General features: G+C 32.5%; 1 long non-coding RNA gene across 2 annotated transcripts; it reads left to right on the forward strand.

Moving 5' to 3' along the window:
- Window positions 1–1,203: 1,203 nt before the first annotated feature.
- LOC145162739 (uncharacterized) lies at window positions 1,204–3,107 on the forward strand. Of its 2 annotated transcripts, none has more exons than XR_013739289.1 (5): window positions 1,204–1,329; window positions 1,470–1,677; window positions 2,215–2,270; window positions 2,621–2,672; window positions 2,757–3,107. It is a non-coding gene; the product is annotated as an uncharacterized LOC145162739 (long non-coding RNA). The 2 variants fall into 2 exon arrangements; XR_013739288.1 differs by having other exon boundaries at window positions 1,470–1,544.
- The last annotated feature ends 14,421 nt before the right edge of the window (window positions 3,108–17,528 follow it).

Genomic DNA, 17,528 nt, shown 5'->3' on the forward strand with positions numbered 1-17,528 from the left:
AACCCAAACTTTTATTGAAAAACAATTATATCTCATCCACATAAACAACACAACCAATTAATATCGATTTGTGTAACAAAGGGTTCCGTTCATCAAAATTTTTAGGTTTGACTTTATTGGCAGATTTTAGGTCAACTTGCTCCTATTAATAGTTTTCCGCTTCTTATTCTTTCTTATGTGCGGAAAAATGCAGGCTAGATTCAAGATTGTTTACTGATTTATATACATACTAGTTTTTTATGATTAATAAAATTTATTTTCTCATTCACCCCTAGATTAGCCGATCACTTTGATCGTGTAAAGTGTAAACCACAATAAATATTGTATTATTGTTTTGATTGCGTTATTATTCTGTGTGTATGTATTAGTATTTATGATTTATATACGTACTAGTTCTTGATGATTAATAAAAGTTATTTTTTCATTCGCCCTTAGATTAGCAGATCATTTTGATCGTATAAAGTGTAAACCACAATAAATATTGTATTATTGTTTTGATTATTACTCTTGTGTATGTATTATTATTTATAATCAATAGTAATTGCATTTACTTGGTATTACCTTAAACATTTTGTGGGCTGGTCAATCAAAATCATATATTACACATCAAAATGGAACCCATTTTCACTTGATTTGACTGCATCCTTCCCACTTCCAATATTTTTATTTAAGAAGCATTATAAATCATCAACAAATATAATTTTCTATTTTGTTTTTATTTACTAACTGCATTAACATATAACACCTCACCTTGAAGGAGAATATAGACTTAATAACCATTTAGTCTCCAATAAACCCTATCCCCATTGACAGAGGGACAAAAGTGTCCAAATTTTTATCTTGCCCAAATCAAAATCGAAAGCATTATCGTTAACTTTGCAGGGTTTCTTAGCAATCATAACTGCTTTATGTTTTGATCAATTTCTTCTAGGGGTGAACAATGAAAATGACAGGGTATTAATTTGTTTGAATATTGTACCAATAGTCGGTATATATATATATATATAATCAATGTATTAAGTACAAATTTTAAAGAATAAGGTACAAAAAATTAAACATGTTATCTTAAAAAACAAGGAAACATGATCTGTACCGTTGAATCTAATTTGAATGGTGGGGATTAAAAGCATGGGCCTATCACACGGATTGCCAACATGTTATAATCTTGGTCATCCGTTTTTTATGCAAACAAATAAACGGCTTGATCTCCCTTACTTCTCTTTACTCAGAAAGACCAGTTGATGAACAAACCCAACGATTAATCTTTTATCTAAACTGATTCTCTTTACAATCATGTTCTACCTTTGATTTTGATATCTCCTTCCCCTGGTAAGCTCTCTATGAAATTGAAAATTGTTGAAGATTCTTCCCACCATTTTTTCTTTTTGTACTAATGTCGCACCACTATGAGTTCCATTTTTAGCAGACTAAATCTCCTTACTTTTGTTCTGGTATAAACGACTTTGCAGTTGTATTCGATTTGTTGGGCTAGAGGTAACTAATCTTGAAGTTTTACAAGATTGTGCCGAAGAAACAACTGACTGGTTCATTTTTTAACCTTAATTGATTGTTGTGTTTTCTTCTCAACAACTCCTGTTTGTTATCCGAATTTGATGGGGTTCGACTTCATGTTTTAGGGCTCAAAAAAAGTTGAATTCTTCAACGATTATGCTCTGTGTATTCTCAACAATCTCCTGTTCATTTTGTCTTTACACTTCCAATTAAGTTACTTGTTTCAGTTTATTGAACGATTTTGAGTGTTATTATTATTATTTTTTCTTGAGTTGGTTTTGGTGTTCTATTATTTAACCGAAGATTTCACCTCATTACTGGTTTTTTTAACTCTTGTAGTTGAATCTCGATCCTCTCTCCTATTTTTACTTTTCCTTATTCAAACAAGGTGTTTTTCATACTAAATAGATTGAGATCTAAGATTAATCTATTTTACATACGGGTTCTAATCTAAAATATTAGGATAAAAGATGTTTCATGTAGTCCCATTTTACTCAAAAGCTCTCAAAAGCAAGTAAATCATGGTGGAACTTAAGCATATAGTTGAACCCAAAAATGCTGTGAACCTATTTCGGTTTGAACATCAGCAATTATTAATTTGTATATATAGTTTCTTTATACTATTAATCACATTAGTTCTTGTTCTTTTATCGTTTTGTGTATGTATGTAGATTATGACTATTGTGCTTTTTCACTTTTCAGATATTGTAGCTTGGAAGAGATTTGAAGTTATTGAGGCAGCATGTATTAGGCTCTTGGTACAATTTTTAATTTTTTCCTTTGGTACTTGCAGCTTTGGAAAACTAATTGTAATGGCAAAATTTGGATTTCCAAAAACGATGTTAAAAACAAGTTTTATGTATTTTGTTGGTTCAAGCTATCTGTTGTGTGTATGCGGATTCATACAAACTAAGAGTTCTTATGGTTTTTTGTGGGTTTTGATTTTGATGTGGGTTTCGATTTTATGTTTGTAATCCAATTTTGATGTGGGTTTCGATTTTATGTTTGTAATCCAATTTTGTTATTCGAATTACCATGCAATTCTGTTTGTAAAATAATTTTTATCCCAAACCCAAAGGACTAAATTTTTTGCGGGTTTTGATTTCAGTTGCTAGAGGTAAAACAAACTGAATTCTTCCAAGATTTTGCCAAAAAACAAGGTACAAATTTTTTTTTCTCTTGGTTTGATTTTTGTGTGGGTTTTTTTTCTCTTGGTTTGATTTTTGTGTGGGCGTTGATTTCAGGTCCTAATCCTGAAATGACCAATATGTCCCAAACCCAAACCCAAACCCAAAATGATCTTTGATTTTGGTGTTATGTTTGTAAAATAACCTTTTTTTTGTTTGTTTCTTATTATAACATTCCCTAAACGACCAATATACTCGTAGACACACCCAAAATGACCAAGTTCCTGTTTTTTTTCTTATAATAGCATTGCGGTTTTGTATTTTGGTAGTAAGTTCTTGTGAGAAATCCACGTCAACGGAATTTGATCGATAAATTTTGAATAGTTATTACAATAATATTTAACTTATTTTTTGTAAAATAACTTAAATCTGTTTTACTAAAATGCTAATTTAGATGTTGTCGGTAAAGTTATTGATAGCCGACTTTAAAGCCATGATTCTGCGTGTGATATATTTATTCAAGATAAATCGCAAGATTTTAGAATATTATTATCATTATTATTATTAAAATACTAATTATTAATTACTATTAAAATTAATATTTCAAATTTTTACAATGGCTACGTAATTCAACTCATTTTGAATGATGGTCATGAAGCTTTACATTTTAGACTCACATAATCAATGCAAGGAAAATGGATCATATATGTATCCTGTGTTAAATATCGAAGCCAAGCGGGGAGAGAGTATAAACTTTTCACTAGAGTTTGTTTAGCGAATTAATTAGTTTTACAATCCATTTAACCTATAACAACACACTTTCATATTTAACCTATAACAATACACTTTCATATTTAAACTATAATAGCAATATGTTTACATATTTAACCTATAATAGCAACATATTATTATTTGTAACCAAATTAACATAGTAATATATTTAAACTAAAAAAATACAACATTTTCGTTTTTAGGCTAAATTACAATGATTTAACAACATATCGAAAGAAAACATTAATCATTAATGAAACTAATCGTCGTCCGTTGCCATATAAAGAGTAATAGACGGAAATTACTATTTACTGTCCGTCTAGGGACAGCTGAACGCCGAAAGAAACAAATCGTCAGAATGAAACAAATCAAAATGAAACAATTTGACGATCGCCGAAATGACACTAAGTTTCGTTCGAAAACTAATAGTCGGAATGAAACAAATTGTTGTCGCCGCATTGCGCGGGTACGCTACTAGTATATATATATATATATATATATATATATATATATATATATATATATATATATATATCATTACCGTATCAAGTATACTTAGATACCAAATTGATAATGATATATTACCAAATTATTTCCAATTTTCAATATTAATATTTAACTATCAACAACAACAACAGTATGAGACAATTTTACGGTCTAGTAAAAAATAATATAACAATTATTTTAATTTAATAAATTATTATATTAAATAACTTTGAAGTAACTTTGCATTTTTTTAATTTAATTTCGTAATAACTATCGACCACGACTAAATAGATAATATCATTCTCATAAAAATGTAAACATTAAGAACACTTGACAATTGAAGTATACGGTTTGTAACGTGTGTGTCTATATATATATATATATATATATATATATATATATATATATATATATATATGTTTGTGTGTGAAAATTAAAAGAAAATGTACAATTACCTATTTACCTTATTATGATCATTCGATTGATACAGTACTATCAACCAAACATGTTGGCTACCAAATATATTTGTAGCCAACTTTTTTCGTTCGTTAGGTAGCATGTTGATTAGTTTTTTTGGTACATATTTAACAATCCTAATCTTTTTGTATTATGATTACCAACATTAAAATCACTTTCCTCGTGATAGACCACATCAACTTTTTTTTATTAATTATACCAATTTAGAGTATCCATTGAAAACATGTTTATTTTCATTTCCATCTTGAATGTCCTTCAAACATTTATTTTATTTATTTATTTTGTTTTCTTCTCAATAAGAGGCTGGATTGAAAGAGGGCAACATTTGAAGCTATCCTATACCAACATATACAATTTCCTTCCCTGGCTCCTTTGGTGAAATAATCATCTTTCATTGTCTGAAAAAGACACACAAAAAGATAATATATCTTTAAAATCATTGATAATGCAAACATTCTTTATGTAAAATTGCAATTGTGCCTCTTTTGGAGTAACTTCATTTCTTGGTGAATTCCTATTTTTCTTATATTCTTATATTAGTTGTAAGAACCATATATTACATGGGTTAATTTAAAAAAATAAATAAATATAAAGGTCAAAGTATTTGAGACCTTTGAATTTATAAGAATATAAGAAAAATAATAAATTATTACAGAAATGTAAAACCCTAATGAGACCACATGAACTTTAAATTTATAAGAATATAAGAAAAATAATGAATTATTATAATGTAAATGTTTTTGATTATTTAAATTTAAACAAATAATTTATATAAATAAACAAAAGAAACTAATGAGCTTTTAATTTTGGGAATTCTGAAATTAAAAGGTAAGTTAATTAATGAAATTGATATCCATTTATTAAAATAATTTATTGCAATTATTACATTAAAATATTATGTGGAATTTAATAAAATAGAAAAAAAACCTATAAAATGACATGTGGAAAAAAAATAATTCAAAATAACCACAAAATGACATTTGACAAATTGAATGAGAGTGTGACAAGTGGCAAAAAAACATTCATTTATTAAAGTAGATTGACCAACATTTCCAACATGTTTGACACGGATTAATTCTAAAATAGAAGAAAACCCACCACCCTTTTCCATTTGTACAAGCATGCCAATGAGGTGGTGATTGTGTTTGTACATGTAAATTAAGAAACTTTAAGATTTTATACAAATTATAAAGACTTTCACTAGATAATAACAAAAAAGATAATGAATTTGCATGGAGAATCTACAATTGTATATATCTCTACACTTACGGAAACTCCAATTCTCTAAATTTGCAAGATCTTCTACTTTTTCTCCACACGTAAACAAGAGCATATGAGATACTACCCTTATAGATCATATAAATTTTGTATACAAAATAGTTAACCAGCTCATGAGGCATGTATAACAAAACTTGAGGGTTCATGGATTTCCATTTTCATAGTTATTGCAGTCAATTGAGAAGTACATTGTCTTTTCACAATACTTGATAGAATTATGAAAAATTAAGATTTATTTGGTAATAAAAGTATAATGGAAATGATAAGGAAATAACAAACTTTTTGAACATATAAGATGCACAAAAATTAATTCCTAATATATTCATGATTCTACCGAATCATTCCTATTACCCCCACAAGCGAAATGGGAAAGGACTAACATGAAGCTTGGTGCCAAAATCTACAAACAAAGGACAAACGTAGCACAAAGCTTTAAAATCTTCAAACAAAGGAAAATATGTTGGATTAGTGTCTAAGTCCATAACTATAATTGGTATATTCTTGACCCGACCCGGCATGGTCCATTTGGGTTGCATGGCATCATGCATTTGGATAGACTAAAATGAGAGAAATAACACTTAAGGTTTATTAATATATTATAAGTTCTAATATATTAATAAGATTATTTAATTAGTATTGATCAAGAATTAATCTATAATTAATTAAGTGATCAAAAGAAGACTAATTAAATATATGGGTTGATTGTGTAAATCATCCATACTTCTATAGTGGGCTAATGCTCCATGGATTATCAAGTTGGGCTAAAACCCATAGGATGCTCCATGGATGCTCCATGGTGTATTTGAACCCATGGATCCAAGGAAATGGAAAGCCATGACAATTAGGGTTTACCCTAATTGTGACTAACTATATAATGATCTTATTATTGAAGAAATCGGCACTAGAGAAACAAGTGAGGGCAAGTTGATTTCATGAAGTGATGATTTCTCTCTAAGTTATTCCAAGTGCATATGATGTTGTGTGAACCATTTGAGGTGTTACATTCGGGGCACAAGGCTCTTGAGCTCCATAGAATCAAGCACCAACAAAGAGGTATGTATTTGTACTAGTTTCTATATTACTTGTACTTTATAATATGCTAGTTAGGATAAATACCTTGGAAATTGATATTTGCATGTATAATTAGAGAAAACATAGATCCAAGGTATTTAGGGTTGCATGTACACCATAGGAGTGTTAGAATGCTCAAAACCCAACAGTGGTATCAGAGCCTAGACTTGTTTTCACTTATACTTGATGCAAACTGCTTAAAATCGAACTTTTTTTGCTGCTGGGACAATGGACTCGCCGAGTTCACTGATGGACTCGACGAGTCCAAGGCAAAGTTCATCCAACTCGCCGAGTTGGTTCATGCACTCGACGAGTTGGACCCCCAAACAGCATATCTTCGAGTTTTGGTGCTGGAATTGGTCTAGAATCATTACCTTTGATTGTTTTGGTCTTATAAAACCTGTTTTTAATGTGGTAATGATTATGTTAAACCAATTTCAATGCTATAATCAAAGTTTCAAGTTTTATATATGTTTATGTGATTCTTGAAAAATTGTTGATTATGAATGTTCATGCTTATGAGTTTTGGTAGATCATAGGAATTATGTGCAAATTGTTTGTTAGTATAATTCTTGATCTCAATGAAATTGTATGGACTCCATAACTTGTCCTCAAATTATGGATTACCAAAAGTTTTTTTATGTTTCCTTGATTTATGAGTTAGTTTAGATTAATGAAAAAAATTGTGTTTTAGTTGTTTTTGATCCAAATTAATCTAGAGTTAGTTCATAAAATATGTTTTTGTAACTTGTCTTCAAGTTATATGAAAAGTCATATTTATGAATCTTAAAACTCATAAAAGTGTCATAGGTTACATAAAAGTGAAGAGTCTTTTTCATTAAATAGTATTATGACTCCATAACTTGTCCTCAAGTTATGGATGTTAAAGAGTCACTTCTTTAAAAGATGTCATTAAAAGATAAGGAGTTACATAAAAATGAAGAGTCTTCATTTTAATGTACATTAAACTCATAAGTTATAAAATGAAAAGTCTTGAATAGTTTCAAAACTTGCCCTCAAGTTTTGGAATTTGTAAAGTTACTCTTCATGTATACTTTAATTCCAAAATTGAACCCTTAGAATTTTAAAAGCTAAAATTCAAACTTTATGGACTTCATTAAATTAATTAAAGTGTTTAATTAAAAGAGTTAATAATTCCATAAAGACATGGTTTAAGTTTAATTAAATTAAGAGTATAGTTTAATTAATAGATTAAACCACCAAGTATTTAAATGTTTAAAATACACCCTTACACTATTATTATAATTTTAATTATATAGATATGTATAAGATAAAGTCAATCTTACCATTAGTAGACCTCATTCACGAAGCCAGTCTAAAAGGGGGGTATAAGGTCACTGCCTATAAAATGACAGTTTAATGGGTGTCCACTCTCACCCACCGCTTCCTTGACTGGTGGAGGGTCGTTAGTCGAACGGGTATGAAAGGACTATAATTCTCCCTTCATTAAAAGTATAATGATAAATACTAAGTAACTAAACACTTATAAATTCCCAATCTTAGTTACTTAGGAAAATGTGAATAGGTGCTAACCCATGAAATTACACTTTGTACCTTACCAAGTCGTTAGTGGAGCGTGTGTGGTTAACCGGCACACTAATAAGGACTAGTAAGAGTGGCAAAGGGTAACTTGACTTTATTATAGATCGGTGGAGCGTGTGTGGTTAACCGGCACATCGATTAGGTGATAAAGTTAAGGGTACCAAGTCAATTTGCATGGTTATTCACACCTTGTTTGTGATCCTCGGCATCCCAATCACAAACTTGAGAGGGCACAATCGAGATTCAAACATGCCATTGAAAGTTTAATGTATCTCAAAAGATCTAGGAGTTTCAAATCCAAATAAAACTTAATTATATTTTGTTTTTCATGGTGGAAATTGGTAAATCGTCATTTACCTACCTTTAACTATTTTATAACTCGGATTACGGCATCCCTCTTCCAGTTATAAATAGGTTGTTGGATCCTAGCCTTAATATTTCATATTGGGTGTCATATTAAGGACTTTAAATCAACTAACTTGAATTTCTCCCTTATAGATGTCTCCCTCAGACAACTATGGTCTTCCCAAATCTTTAGGAACAAGCTATCCTAATGAAGATGATATCCCAAATGGCAATCAAGGTGAAAGATCAATCCCTTTGTTGTGCATTAGTGGGACTGGTAATCATACTTCACTTCCTCCACCTCCTCCAATAAATCTTCCTATCCCACAAGTTTCAAGACTTGATAAGTTCTAAGTCACTCAATCCCTATTGGCAAACAAAGTCTATATGTGCTTAGGTCTTGGAGATTAAGTCACATATTGACAAGCCGGGAGAGTCGGGTGTCGAAGTCTTGAGGTAGCTGGCTGTTGACTTGGTTCTTCAGTTACTCCCTGATGACAGACCACGACATGACCCTTTAATGATCTTATCTATTTGCTTGGTGCTGTTGAATCAGCAATGATTTGGAACACTGGTAAAGCAAATTTGATTAGAATATCGACTTCCCATAACTTCATGGACATTGACAATGGTAACACTGGAAATCCACAAAAACTTTCTCTTCCCAATGGAAAGGGATCGCCCATAGTCAACTCGGTTGACCAAATGGTAAAAGAGAAAGGCTAAGTCTGAGATAGTCTCATGTACCATTCCCAAAGAGTCCATATGTGCCTATTGCCAAAGGAAATGGGCATTGGTTGCGAAGCTGCCGAATTTACCTGAAACCTCATAAGGATGGTAAAGTCAAAAGTTTGACTCTACTTCAGGTAAAGTCCGTTATCTAACTCTATTAAGTCTCTTTTGGAGATTCTTAATACATGATGTAATGTAATTACATTTTGATGTTGTTGAAGAATCAAAGGAAGCTTTAAGGAAAAGTGTGCTGATTCTGATCGTATGGTTCGATGACCAGAATTTTGAGCCACTGCATAAGAGTTATGAGATATTGCTTAGGAATAGATAACAACAAAGTTTTCATATGAATTTGCATTGTAAGGATAAGTTTTTCTGCAAGTTTTTAAAATAAAAGAAAAGTTTTGATTTTATTTATTTTAAGTATCCTTACAAAGGAATTTGTGAAAAATTGTTGTTTATATGTTTCCATTGATAAGCAATATTGGAAAAATGAATTTGATTCTTTCGTTTGTGGTAGTGTCATAATTTATCAAATAAGGAAAGATTCTCATCACCTAAGTTTCAGTTGGATAGAAACTTGGAATCATGCAAGATGTATTGTGTGATGAATGAGATTTTTCATCTTTGGTAAATTAAGACTAATTCCTTGTTCACATTCGCATGTGAGTCAAGCGAAGGACTAAAGGATCGGGTACATTAGGTTGTGCACTAGTCAGGTCCACCACAAAGGTTGATAAGATTATTCGTTATGATTTACTAAAGTTTAGTAAATATGATTATGCTTACAAGTTTAAGTGTAATGCTGAAACATTGGAAAAGTTTCAATATATGACAGAATGAATAAGAAGAATCAAATAAGGCAGAAAGATAAAAGTTTCTCCAATCTGAAGAGATGGGAGAGTACTTGTGTATCTTGTTTTATGATTATCTTAGTGATTATGAAACCATATCACAATTGATCCTCTAAGGACACCTTAGTGCATTTGTTGGCTAAGGAGAGGAATTGTGAATTGTAGAAATGGTTAAATCAAAAGTTAAATCATACTTCATTCCAAAATAAAATCTTAGAGTCGTACTCCAAGATTGAGCCTTGAGCGACATAATCTTAAGAAAGGTTTAAAACACTTGTCAAATGTAGAGTAAAATGTTTTCTTACTCTTGTACATTTGAAATTGGTAAGTTGTGATGTTTTGGATAAAACAAAGACCAACTAAGGCCAATTGTGTGAAGTGTTTGTAAAAGAATCCGCACTATCTCTTGAATATTGGGCAAGAGAGTCTTATATGTCAAGAGGATAGTGGGAGTCTTGAGATAGTTTCAAGAACTAATCAAGAGTATTGTTAATCACTAGCCCACGACTTGAGGTTTGTAACCTATCGTGTTGACATATTCTTATTTATGTGTCTATTCCAGTTAAAAGTTGACTATTCTTGTGAGTTCTATGAGTTCTCAATTGTTTGCATAACAACCTGGAAGCAATGGTAGGCCCTTGTGCTGCCGGGTGGCAAGAAATTAAGATTGAACAAGTTCAGTCCATATGTGTTTGGATTTGCCACTAACCTTGTCTTGTGATTATGGTTATGACAAATTCACATGGATAGGAACACTTACACCATAAAATCTAAGTGTCATAAGGTTTCTCTCCGATTCATGAAAATGATGGTGAGGAAACTCTTTCACTAAGTAGATTTTAAGTAGATAGCAATTGTGAGAATGACAAAAGGTCTAAACATTATGATTACGACATCCCTCTTCATAATTGTTTAGACACACAAGTGAGCTATCTAAGGAAAAGTGTATGATTTTGATAAAGTCTTATCAAAACATCTCGTATCAGAAATCCGAACTTTGGTAAGAAAGTCAATAAAGTATCGTTTTTCTAGAAGTCCAGCTGATTTCTGAGTACATGTCAAAGCTAGTGGGAGCATAAGTGTTATGCTAGTAAGATAATAATCATTATGCTAGTGGGAGCATGATGATTATGTTGCAAGTTAGCAATATTAATTATAGAAAACAAAAGTTTCAATTCGCTTTGAAAAGTTGTTTCCCTATAATTAAGGGAAAGGATTTTATACTTCATTCCAATTCTACAAGCTTAGATTGAGATTTTAATCTACTTTAGTCAAGAATATATATGAATGTTATGCTGGAATGGTTCAACATAAGGAAATTCTATATATGTTGCGTTCTCAAAATTCGTTTATGATTATGACATCCCTCTTCATAGTTCGAATTATGAGAACATGGCAAATAAAAAATTTTATAGCATGAATCGTGTCCCATATGCTTCGGATATAGGATCGATTGCATGTGCTATAATTTTCATCCATTCCAAATTTTCCTAATGCTTAGGGCATTAAGAAGGGAAAATGGATTAGAACTGGATATGACTAAAATTATTAAGCAATTGTCGAGGATAATCTGAGGTTTACCAAAGATTGGTTGCTCATGGACAATTGGAAGTATATAGTTAGGACCATATTGACATATTCTGAAAGGAGGCAACTCTTGTTCAGAAGTGATGGTCAAAATGGTAATATGGAATTGTTTCCATAGGTGGAAGTTATTTTTTGAATCTGTGTAAGATTAGAGAACTTAATGCAATAAGGATGTTCAAAGGAATGTACTTTGAATTTGAGACTTCGTTTCCATGGAATTGTTCTCCATTGGAATTCTTTGTAATGTTTGTTGCCAATTCTTTGTGACTTTTGGGTATAGTCATTACAAGAGGATCATTGCATATAAGTTTAGAATCTAACATATTACAGTAAATGACAAGAGGATTGTGATTTTGAAATGAGCATCATTGAAATATTGTCAATCGATCTATTTCACAAAAGAAAAGACCATAAGTAAACATAGTATGCATGCTTGGTGCATGGCATGACTATTGTTTCAGTTCAAGTATTAAGTTGATAAATCGAAACAATGAATAATGAGTAATCAATATGGTGCTTAGATAAAAGGGTTTTTATTTACACTCGAAGTGTTGAGGCCATACAAGATTAGTATTATTTTTGTGTTTCACTTTGCATGTTTTGACTTCCAGAATAACTAGGTCACTCTTCCCGAATGACTAAGTTATTCAAACTCTCCACAGTCGGTCATATGTTGGAAGTAGATATGAATCAAGACTGTCATGAATTTGGCTTGTATGATTTGTCTAATGTGCATTAGACATAACAGTGGTTGCTACAACATTCATGAGTGCTCATAAGTTCTGAGTATTGGATTCAACCCACGCTCATTTGAATCACTTCATGGATTTTATCACGAGTGAATCATGAGACGATAATATCTTATATTCTTCAAACCTAGAGATATGAGTTGTTGACTATGAGTTGGTTATACATTGATTGCACGTAAACGCATTGGTAACTCGATGTTATAAAACGTGCCTTTGTGTATGATTCAACAAGTAGTCAGTACAAGCATATGAGTCGAAGTTTATCCATTCCTTTTACGCTCAAAGGGATAAAAGTGATATCTGTGGGCCCCTCGATGATTTAGTGATGACAAAATGTAAGTGCTCGGCCGGGCCTGGACTGATTTGATTTGTTCAATTAGTCAGTCGTCATAAATCAGAAATCGGGAAACAATAAATGGACAGAGAGAATGATTATAATCCATGTCTCAGTCCATATGATATCTAGAATGGAGGAATATATGATCACTTATCTAATGGACGCGTCATTGATTTGTTCAGAGTTCGGCAGCAGCTTTTAAGAGCTACGATTGCTGGTCAGGTTATGAAGGCGTACTTGCAATAATAGTTATTAGACTTATCCAAGTGGGAGACTGTTGGATTAGTGTCTAAGTCCATAACTATAATTGGTATATTCTTGACCCGACCTGGCATGGTCCATTTGGGTTGCATGGCATCATGCATTTGGATAGACTAAAATGAGAGAAATAACACTTAAGGTTTATTAATATATTATAAGTTCTAATATATTAATAAGATTATTTAATTAGTATTGATCAAGAATTAATCTAGAATTAATTAAGTGATCAAAAGAAGACTAATTAAATATATGGGTTGATTGTGTAAATCATCCATACTTATATAGTGGGCTAATGCTCCATGGATTATCAAGTTGGGCTAAAACCCATAGGATGCTCCATGGATGCTCCATGGTGTATTTGAACCCATGGATCCAAGGAAATGGAAAGCCATGACAATTAGGGTTTACCCTAATTGTGACTAACTATATAATGATCTTATTATTGAAGAAATCGGCACTAGAGAAACAAGTGAGGGCAAGCCGATTTCATGAAGTGATGATTTCTCTCTAAGTTATTCCAAGTGCATATGATGTTGTGTGAACCATTTGAGGTGTCACATTTAGGGCACTAGGCTCTTGAGCTCCATAGAATCAAGCACCAACAAAGAGGTATGTATTTCTACTAGTTTCTATATTACATGTACTTCATAATATGCTAGTTAGGATAAATACCTTGGAAATTGATATTTGCATGTATAATTAGAGAAAACATAGATCCAAAGTATTTAGGGTTGCATGTATACCATAGGAGTGTTAGAATGCTCAAAACCCAACAAAATATTCAAGCTTGGTGAGGATATCCACTAACTGGAGGTACGAAGGAACAAACTTGGTGTGAATGTTCCCCGATTGGACAAACTCTCATATAAAATGATAGTCAATGTCAATATGTTTAGCACACTTATGACTTGTGAGGAACATGATTTTGACTGAAGAACAAAGCACTTTTTTATTGCATATGATAATTGGTCAAGAAGGGGCTAAAACATGGAGTTCCCGAAGCTAGGCATGTAAACCAGTCTGGAACCTGACTAGAAACGAAAAAACCTGAAACCGAATAAGTTGCAAACTAAGAACTGAAGACCAGACCGAATACCACTAACCGATTCCAATCAATTCCATTTATACTATGAAATATGCTATCTAAGACGGTGTTCGGAATCCAAATCGGCCCAAAACGGGCCAAAACCAAAAAACTGAAAACCATATAAGTCGTAAACTAAGAACCGAGAATCGAACCGAATACCAATAGCTGCTTTGGGTTAGGTTTCGAATCTGGTTTGGGTTTTTGGTTAAAAAGTTCATCCTTACCCGAAGCATATGAGTAATCCATATGATTTCAGCAGAGATATTGACCAACTTTTTATATTCTGATTTATAACGTGAACAAGAAATTATAGGTTGCTTCTTAGCACTTAGGGATATCAAAAATTCACATATTAAAATCGAGTAACCATAGGGAGAGCAATTTGTCTCAATGCAGTGAGCCCAGTCACTGTTAGAGTATCCCATAACATTAGGGGAGGGTGCATGAAGGAATGAGAGACCATAGGACATAGTCTATTTGACATATTGTAGAATGCGCTTGATTGTCTGAATTTGATCTTCAGTTGGAGCATAAAGAAACCGAATGACTTAACTGACCGCATAAGAAAGATCAGTTCGTGTAATTGGTTAGATACCTGAGAGCGCCAACTAAATACCAATTGTGCGTAGGATTATAAAAGTAGCATTTTGAGTTTCAAACTGATAGAGCATAGGATCATAGAAGGGATCATAGAGCGTAGGATTGATGTTAAACTGATAGAGCTAAAATGACTGATGTCAAACAGATAGAGCATAAGATCATAGAAAGGAGCACCATGAGTGGTAAAGTAATCTGATGTAGAGAGCGGTGTGGCAACCAGTTTGACATCAATCAATTTAGCTCATGTGGGAATGTCATGAGCGTAATTAGATTAACTTAGGAATAACCCAAAGTCAAGATATGATACTAATTTGAGGATGTAACTCAAACGTCCAAGGTCTGTAATGGAATTAATTGTTTGTGTTAATATGGGAGATGAAAGTCTGAATGGTGGACGTATTATTCTCGATTAGAAAAATATCATCAATATAGACCAACAAATATAAGATACAAGAATACCGTTTGAAAATAAATAAAGAGATGTCGGCATGACTGTAGGAATAGCCAAGGCTAACAGAGAACTACTTATGCATTAAAACCAAGCCTGTGGAGCTTACTTGAAGCCATATAGAGCTATTTTGAGGTAATAAACATGATTGGGAAATTGCAAGTTATTAAATTCTGGTGGTTGCTCTATGTAGACAGTATTAGTGAGATGACCTTTTAAGAACGTGTTCTTACCATCTAACTAATAAAGTGGCCATTTGTAAAGTACAACTAAAGATATAATGGTATGTACAATAGATGCCTTGACAATCGGGCTTCATCTGATGGGATTAGGACACGCGAAGGGGATTCATGCTTAAAGGTTTGTCTTGTTATCTAAGTTATTGGACTGCACATATTGGTTCACTAGATTGGATAAATGAATTATTAATTTCTACTGTTCTAACTTCTAAAACGTTTCAGTAGAGGCCTTAACAATCGAGCTAAAAGTAACGGGATAATACAAGCCTTGTACCTAAGCGAAACCTTGAGTGACTAACCGGTATTCGTATCTTTCAACCATACAATCGACATTAAACTTGGTATGGAAAACCCATCTTGAACTGACAACATTTGATTTTGGAGGACATGGAACGAGTTCCCATGTGGCATTATTCTAGAAAACAAACATTTCAGCATCTATAGTAGAGTATCAAATTGCATTTTTGTTGTAGACTTGAGTCCATTTTATTTGGAGTCAAACATGACATGATGGAGAGCCGAGCTCGATAAATGAGAGAGACCGATGATATTTTCGGGGTTGAAAATAATAGCTTTTAATTAATTCATTGTAGGATGACTAGTAGTGGATGAAGATGAAGCAGCCAATATGGGCATAGGCTGCTCGAAAGACGGTGAAGTTGGTGGCTGATCAGCAACATGATGTGTCGTAATTGGACCAATAGGGTGCAGGCACAACTCGCGTGGAGGAATAGGAGATTCTGGGGGCAGGAACAGCTGGAGCAACGGGTTTTGGCGATGATAGTGACAAAGCCGAAGGTATGGTGAAAGAAGGACCATCACAATATGTTGAAAAGAAGAGCTATGTTGGAGGCAAAGTTAAAGAAGATTCCAAAAAGAATGAGATATGACTCATCAAACTGACCATGAAAAGTGGTGTAGAGCTGCTATACAACCAAATTTATGCAGTGACAGCCTTTGTATTGGATTCTTTAGCTAACAAAAACGCACAGAGCACTTCAAGGTGCAAGTTAGTGCAAAGAATAATCCCTAAGATAAGAACAAACTTAGCTGCCAAACACATGAAAATTCCCATAATTTGGAGTTGTTGAAAATAGCAACTCGTAAGGAGATCGGTTATCCAAAAGTGGGGTGGGTAACCAATTTATGATATAAGTAGCAGAACTAAATACATAAGCCCATTAAGAATTCATAACTTGAGCACCATGCATCATTGCCAAAAACAGTCTCTATAATATGGTGATTTTTTTTTCAGCATGGGCATTCTAATAAGAGTGTATGGGCAAGATAACATGTGATGAGTGTTATTTTTAAAAGATAGAGAGAGAACATGATTATATGCAAAGTCTTTGCCACCATCCAATTGGAAACCATTGAGTTTGCATGAGAATTGGGTTTGTACAAATGTGAAAAAATCATTGAGGACACCATAAAGACTAGACTTTATTTTAAATGATAAAACCATGTAAACCTAGAAAATTCATCAACAAAAATAGCATAGTATCGATACCCATCGTGGAACTAACCGGAAAGGGACCCAAAAATTAAGTCTATCAATTCTAAAACATGAGATTAACGTTATAAATTAAGATTAAAGGGGAAAAGGTTTTCTCTTGGATAATTGATATGACAAGAAAACATTATGATTTGGCAAAAGAGAAGTAATAGACAAGCAACCCAATTTCTTTAATAATGTAATAATGTAAAATGAAACATACCCTAAACGACTATGCCATAAATCATAAGAGGCTCGTAGCCTTTTTGAAGTAATATTTGCCAAAAAAAAATATGATGACCTTGCTCAAGAACATATAATCCATCTCTAAGTCGTCCCTTTGTTAGCGTTTCCTTTGAAAGCTGGTTCTGGATGAGAAACACATGAATAAAAAAATAAGATATCAACTGGATTATTATCCAAGGTAAGTTTGCTAACAAATAGCAAACTTTTAGTGAGTTGTGGAACCACAGGAACATCAAGCAAACTAATGTGAGGAGACATGATTG

The sequence above is a fragment of the Lactuca virosa genome, chromosome 3 (assembly GCF_052849685.1).
Source record: "Lactuca virosa cultivar CGN04683 chromosome 3, Lactuca_virosa_CGN04683_v6, whole genome shotgun sequence".
NCBI lineage: Eukaryota > Viridiplantae > Streptophyta > Magnoliopsida > Asterales > Asteraceae > Lactuca > Lactuca virosa.